The sequence below is a fragment of the Erythrolamprus reginae genome, chromosome 1, assembly GCF_031021105.1.
Source record: "Erythrolamprus reginae isolate rEryReg1 chromosome 1, rEryReg1.hap1, whole genome shotgun sequence".
NCBI lineage: Eukaryota > Metazoa > Chordata > Lepidosauria > Squamata > Dipsadidae > Erythrolamprus > Erythrolamprus reginae.
The window spans coordinates 364,556,313-364,564,046 of record NC_091950.1 but is presented as its reverse complement, the minus strand read 5'-3'; the positions used below and the strand labels follow the sequence as shown (position 1 = coordinate 364,564,046).

Here is a 7,734-nt window from a genome sequence, read left to right as displayed (position 1 = left end):
CATCGCCCTATCTAAGTAAGACTTAGGAGGTGAAGCCCGTTTGGAGCCAAGTTTGACTCCTGTTTATTTCTGGGTATGCAAGTGGGGTCGTTTGCACGACAGAGACAGAGAGACAGATAGATAGAGAGAGACACGCAGAGAGAGAGAGAGAGACAGGGACAGAGAGAGAGAGAGAAATACTAACGCGCGCGTAATGACGCGCAATGCCCAGAAAGATCGCGCGCGGGATGCTTCGCCCGTGTTTTCGGCTAGTTTTGGATTTTGTTGTTGTCCTCCTTGTTGATGGCAGTGGTGGGTCGAGTTTTCACACACGCGCACACGCACACACACACCCCTCCTACCCCCACCAGGCGTGCAGCAACTTGAACCACCCGGGGAAGTTGAACTCCGAACTAAGCGCAAAAAACTGCCAAGGTCATCTTCCCCCAAATTTGGAGATGAAGTTTCCTTCCCACCAGCAAATTGACGGGGGGGGGGGGGGGGAGAGGTTGAGTGAGGGGGGGCGGTGCGGGGTGGAGAAAGAGGACAGAGGGAATGTGAAGAGGGGGGGTGGAAACAGAGATTCAGTTTCTCCTCCTCTACTCACTCACTCACTCTCTCTCTCTCTTTCTCTCTCTCCCCCCGCACCACACTCCTCCTCCCAAGTTCTGCGCTCGCTATCCCCCTTGAATCCGAAGGAGCTTCCCGATTGGGCGCTGGGCCTAGGCACGTCACTCAGACCGTGACGTGTAGTCTTCCTGTTTCCTTCAGCTGTGTCTTAAAGTAAATCTTGTTGTGGTGCGGAGCCCTCAGCTCAGCGAGGCTGCTCTGCTGGCTTGCTTGCTTGCAGAAAGGGAAAGGGGAAAAAAAGACAATTGCAGCCGGGGAGAGAAGAGCGCCGCGGAAGAGAGCTGGTTCTCCTCCCCTCTCCTTCTTTCTCTCTCTCTTTCTCTCTCTCTCTCTCGTAGCCTTTCTCCCCCACTCATTACCCCCTCCCTCCCTCTCTCTCTTGCACGCGGGCACTCTCGCTTCCACCCTCCCTTGTCCAGTTGCAATATTCATCAGCCGCCAGATTATCAAGGCGATCTGAGCCATTTGTATGAGCGCGTTTCGCTCTCTTTCTTTTCTCTCTCTCTCTCTCTAACCAGCCCGGGTGGGAGAGAGAGGGAGGGGGCTCAGTTTCTTCGCCTTTGGAACTGAGTAAGTACCTTTTTTTTCCTCTCTTCCCTTCTTTGGCTTTCTCTTTTTGGAGGGGGGGAGGGGCATTCTTGACGCCAAGACGGGCTTGTTTGAAATATTGCTTCCAGTGCGGGGGGGGAGTTGTGGGTCCTTCCCCCCTCCCTTTTCGTCTTTGGATAAACACCCCCCCCCCCTTGTCTCTCCACATTTCCTTCTCTCTCCCCCCTCCCCGGATACTCCCTTCTGCTGAGTTTGGGGCCGGAGAAAGATTGTTAGGCTAAAAAAAGAAAGAAAGAATTAGCCGGCAGATGGTCCGTCTTCCGAAGCTTCATGGGAACCACCACAATAGTTTGGTCTGTGTGAAAGGACAAGGTTGGTGCGAAAAGATGTCTTCTCGACCCTCTCCTGAGACTGCCTTTCTTCTTCCTTTGCTCTGCTCCCCAGCCTTTATTGGTCCTTTGTGTTCGTAGAGTTTAAAGAGGGGGAAATAGCTTAGTTTTGTAGGCGAAGTCCTGGGGTTTCTTTCCTATTTTTCCTACCTCTCTCCTTTCTCTCCACCCTACCCCACCCGCCAAAAAATCGGTCCTTTCTCAACTCTCCAAGTCCGGCCTTTATTTTTCGTATTGTGCCACTGTCTTTTTCTTTTTGTCTTCTCTGATTTGGTTATTATTTGCATGTCCCTGACTCTCTCTCTCTCTCTCTCTCTCTCTCTCTCTCTCTCTCTCTCTCTCTCTCTTTCTTTCTCTCTCTTCCCCTCTCTCTCTCACTCACTCTCCCCTTTCCCTTCCCTCCAGCTCTCTCCCTCTCCCCCCTCTTTCTCTCTCTCCCTCTCCCTTTCTCTCTCTCCTTTCCCTCCCTCCCTCCATCTCTCTCCCTCTCTCTCTAAATCAGCGATGGACAGCAGTTTAGAAACCACGCGCACCAGTCAGATTAAAGCAGGCGTCTTTGGACACACACTCTCTTTTTTGATCTTACCCAAGAGTTGCGGAAAGAAGCTGTGTGGCGGGACGCAGGGGAAGTTTTGAGGCTAGGTTGTTGGGTTCGGGTTATATACCTCCGTCGCTTTTCTACCAAAGCGCCTTCTCCCCCCCCCCAACCCGAAGTGGTTTTATTCTGGACCCAATTAATATGCGATGGGAGGGGGGGGGAGGTACACTGGAGAACGCGAGTAGAGATTGGAGCTGCTTTATCCCAAGGAAGATCACCGAGGCGTGCGCTGTATTTTCCCCCACCCCATTAATTAGAATTGTTTGTGCTTTGTGGAGCGGCTGTCCCGCTTGCCCCACTTCGCGGGGGATACGCGCGTCGTCGCGGATCCAGATTGAGGCCAAGTTTAAGAACGAGCCGCGGAAATCTTCGGTGGGATTTCCCTGATGTCCCGACTCCCTGGTCGACGCCAAGGAGCCCACTCTTCGGGATTTCTTTTAAAACGAGTTGATACCAAACGGGAGGAGAGGGGGGGATCACCTCGGGGTCTCCTCTACTCTGGGGCGACTCCTCACCTCTCCATTTACGGCCAGGTCCTTCCAGAATTGCGCCACTGACCCGAAGCGAGGTTAGCAGGACAGAACAGCGCATTCTAATGCTGCAGTTGGATAGGAGAAAAAAATCTAATGTTGGGATACCAGAAACCTAATGTTGGGACAGCGGAGTTCCACCTCCCTCTCCCTCTCCAAAAGCTTTAGATTAACTGGCGAGATTATGTCCACGTCGTGCACAAACTCAATACGACAAAGATAGAACCCCCCTTCTCTCTCTCCACATCCCCCCCCCGTCCCGCCTTTCCAGAGACGACCTTTCTTCCCAGCTTTGGCGCCCACGGGAAGAAGAGCTGATCCCCGTCTCTATCCGTGCGCGCACTAACTTTTCAGCGCGCGGTGCAAAAGTTGCTAGTCAAAAGTGCCGGCTGGAATGGGAAGCTGGTCTCCCCTTCTTAAAAGGAGGCCGCGCAAAAGGTGCTCTTTTTTTCCCCCAGGAGGAGGGAGAGGGAAGGCGAGGGAGAAGTGAGAGAACCTGTTGTAAAACGGCGAGCGAACATCGGTTTGGGCTATAAAGCTGTTGTTGTTTAACAGCCCCCCCGGTGGCCTCTCTTCTAACAAGGCCGGACGGGTGCGGGGGTGGGGAGGCGAGAACCGTTTCGTGCGCTTCTCTCTGGCTCCGCCTGACAAAAGCTCCAAGCGTTGAAAACCGTACAAGGGGCGCTCGGCTCCAAGTGCGCATGGGCAGTGTCGGACAGGTGTGTTGTGTCAAGAAAGACAGGTGCAACTTTCCCTCTGTTGAGTGCAACGTCTATTTATGAATTTATGGCGCTTTGTTTGGAGATGGTCGGGCTTTAAGGAAGGACGGAAGCCCCGAGCTCTTTTGTTAGGCTGGATTCTTGAAGGGGCTGCAAAGCAGGTTGTTTTCACTCTGTTTTTCCAAAAAGAGCGCAGGGGAAAGGATTTCCAAAACAAACAAAAAACACCAAACCTGGCTCCTTTTTGCCCCGTGTGGTGTGGAAGGCAGTGCGTGTGTGAGGTGTGGGGGAGGTAAAGCGATGAATTGCTGCCCTGCCTCTTTATCTGCCGATTCTACTGGTAGTTTGATGAAATCATTTGCTTGTGGTAATGGTAGCAGTTGGTCTGTGTACATTTCTTTGGTGCAAATAGCACTGAATTTCGTTGGTAAGTTCTCCTACCTCTTGCTTGAAAATGAATTATTTTCCTAGGTTCAATGGGAATTACTTTGGAAAGTAAGGCACCCAACATAGCCCCAATTGAAACTATTTTAAGATCCTAACCTTATTCACCCTTCCTCAGAAATTAAACCCTTCAAAATTCCATGGGGGCCCATTCAAAGAATGAACTGTGTGTGTGTATGTGTGTGCTTCTTTGGGAACAACATCCACTGAATGGGCTGGAGGTTATTTCTGAATGTATTTAAGACTGGGTCTTATGTCTTAATCAAGATGAAAAACAAAAAGTAGGATGCAAGGAACCTAGGCAAGTTTTGACACAAGAATATGTCAAAGTGCTGTCAGGGCAGAAACAGTACCTGTGATATATTTTTGTGTAATGGATGAGAAATTGTGAACAAGCACCATTAAAGGTGACATTCTCATCTATCAAAGATAAAATGCTGTTTTTCTTTTTTCTTTCTTCTTTTTTTTTAAAAAACTATTTTTCTCTCCTTCAGACCAATTCATGTTTCTGAATTTGCAAGTCTTTGGTCTGCACTGGAATCTGCATACTTAGAGATGACAGTCTAAATGCAGACATATGTGAACCTGTCATTTCTTTAATTTAATGCCATCTGCTAGGTTAGCGGGGATATGGGAAACACACATATCTACGGCTAGATTTTTTTTAATGGAAAGCATTGTTTTTAATACTTCTTTCCACTCTTTTGCCAGGCTTAATACATTTTAATATTCTGCACATGAATTTGCATGTAGACCTATATTCTTTGTTTCTTGACTTATTCTTTGCTAACTCTGCCATCGAGCATTTCATAAGTGGCTCCCGTAAGGCCTCTTCTGTCACTCATTTCATTGCTATCCCTTCTGAAACTAAGTTTTTCACCGATAAAAAGTATTAAGCATTTGACATCTCATATTTTAAAAAGATAAGTTTTTTTTTTTAAAAAAAGCCATACAATTTACACTTTGTTTACTAATTTAGGACTAAATTATATTAACATTAGACATTACCTCTTACAATATATTTAACATTATTGTGTAATAGGTAACTTTCTGCACTTTAATATGGGAAAGAGAATGCTCTCCTAACCATTGAAAATTGCTTTAACTATCAGTTCAAAATTAAATTGGCATCTCTCAGGTGGCTGGGTCTTGATAGTGAGGATTTCTGTAGCGGATTTCAGTGTTCAAAGTGTTTGGTCATGGATTACTTGACTGTGTTCCATTGCATGCTAGAGTAATTTCTGAAGTAGGTGCTGTAGATGAGTTGATTCAGTCTTCTGATTGGATGTCCCATGACCTTAGGGAGGAGGGGGAAAGTGTAGGGTGGCCTTAGGTTAGGAATTATGTATGAGCATTTGTTGACTTTAGTAGTAATTTTTTTTCATGTTACATTAAAATATTGGATTGCTAGAAAAAAAATCTTATTTTACATATTTCTGTTATTAGTTCGGTAAATTGTGGATGCATTTATCCAGGAGATGTTTTACCAATGTCTTCCAAAGCCAACAAGATAGAACTCATTGTAGTCATCAAGGCACTACATACCTATGTAGGAGGGAGAGAATGCAAAATATCTCACAGCAGTTTTTCAATATCTTGCCAGGTTGGCCTCCCTGTGCCAATGATGCTAAACAGTTGTCTAATTTCTCTCTGTGTGTGTTTTAAATATCATGACGATGTTTGTGTTACAACAGACATTTATATTTTTATATAATGTCATAATTCAATTTTTAAATAGCCAGTAGTAGAGAAATGAACTTTACTTCTAAATTCCTTCACAGTGCTTCTGAAGGCTGTATAATTCTATTGTATGGGTAAGGAAGCCATGCAAATTTTACATATCCATGCTTTGCACCTCTCTAAAGTGTAGCAAAAATATTTTACACTTACATGGAAGTCGGTGCAATGCAATGCACTTAGGTTATACAATTTATATTGATTGGCTGAAATCATTTAATGTGTTTTATCCAATCTTGTTGGATGAAAAATGTTGTTCAATTTTTTTAAAAATCAATCTTATGTCTATTTTTTAATAAGATTTTGAGGATGTGATTTTGAATTTCTCTACTTGCGTATGGCATGCAGTGCTGTGTGCAATGAATGAGAAAGGGCAGCTGCAGTCTATGAAAAAAGTAACACTTTCAAAATTTGCAGTTTCGCTTTGAAAAATTCACTGCTGTTTTTCACAATCAGCAGTTTATATCAATTTGGACTTTAAAAAAATACCAGAAATCCTTCCTATACTCCTTTTTCCCCAGATAAATCATTCCCCACACAATTTCCATTCTACCTATTTTAGGTTATCCTTTACTTTAAATCAATCTACATTGTACCTGTGGAAAAGCAGTTTAGCAAAAATTCATAATCTACACTATTGCTTTACTGTAGTATCACCTAAAACAATATAACCCACGTGTGCTATGTATTTAAGATATGAAAGACTGAAATGGCTTCTGAAATAGAATGTTTAGACTTGTGAGCAATGGGTATATTGCATGCATATGTGAGATAATATTTGCTATTCATATCTTTTGCATGTTTGTGTATGGTTGGTGGGGTGTGGTGGACTGGGAATTCGATGGAACAGAGGGTTGATTTCAGAAGTGCAAGTTATTAGAGATTTTTTTTTTCTATTACATTGTGTAGTTATTAAAAGCTGTAAAAACAGGCTATTTATCTGGTCCTCTCAACAACTTTGAAAAACAGAGTCCTTGTGAAGTCCTATATAAGTTGAAGGGTTAAATAATGAAAACTTAGCAAAGAGGGACATGTCAAGAATAACTTAAAATGCACAAAGCTCAAACCAGTAAACTAATCAACAATATTTATGCGAACCGTAATGAAAGCTAAAATTTAAATGGCTTCTGAATTATGTCTGAACAAGAAATAAATCAAGCTGAGAAGATTTGCTTTCCTCTGAATTGGACAGGAGCGCACTCTCTAATTCTATGACCAGTTTAACCTTCTGCCTATGTATTTTTCCCCCTCCCACATATCTAGTAGGAAAAATCTCACCACAATCCAATCCAAAGATCTGATTTTTGATGACTCAGAATCTTAGATTTTTCTGCAGCATTCTCTTTCCTTCAGAATGTTATTGCATTCTGGCACTTTTCAAATCAAGAGACTGATCCAGGGCTATTTTTCAGCCCTGGTAAAAACATAACGTAAAATAATTGTTTAAGTTTGGAAGGCAAAATATAAAGTTTTAAGGAGAAAGTGTGAGTGTCGGCGGGAATCAAGGAAATCCGAAGAAAGTAAAGGAGCAACTAACACATATAATTTATAAGCAATACTACTTGTTGTCTGGCCTTCTGATATATCCACTGTAAGCAAAGATGTAGAAGAAAAATGAATTCTTTGGATCCATGGCATTGACCTTATGCCATTTCTCAATTCAACATTTTATGACCTTTGCAGGCATCCTATGCCTCATCCCACCCTTAAATGAAATACAATTATAAGGAGAAATAAATTAGGAATGCACAATTTTTAAACCATATTGGGAATACTGTGTTACATATCAGAGGTCCGTTGAAATCTAAAGTTAAAATTTGTATTGTTCTGGTTTTTCCTTTCTGTCAATATTTTTATGCCCCTTCTAAAATGATGCACTTTCATTAATGCACCCCAACAACAAGCAACCTCTTTGAGACTTAGACTGATGACAGATTTTGAAAGTAGAGGCAGAGCTCAGAAGGTATTTACATCAGCATATAATGACAGGCTACAAATCTTTCCCATGTAGGGGACTTTCACCCCGGCACATTTTTTTCCTGCCTTTTATTTATGGGCAAGGTTATTTAGTTGTAATTAACCTAGAAGCCAAAAAAATGACTTTCTGTTGTGAAGTGGAATGTTCCCATTAAATTAAATGAAGCAGCGTATATCTGAAA

General features: G+C 43.4%; 1 protein-coding gene across 1 annotated transcript in view; it reads left to right on the top strand.

Moving 5' to 3' along the window:
* Window positions 1–838: 838 nt before the first annotated feature.
* The window catches only part of PROX1 (prospero homeobox 1), a 75,821-nt gene continuing 68,925 nt past the window's right edge, over window positions 839–7,734 (top strand). The window contains exon 1 of the mRNA XM_070734428.1: window positions 839–1,179. The gene's annotated coding sequence lies outside the window, so the exon portion shown is untranslated. The remainder of the gene's footprint in view (window positions 1,180–7,734) is intronic.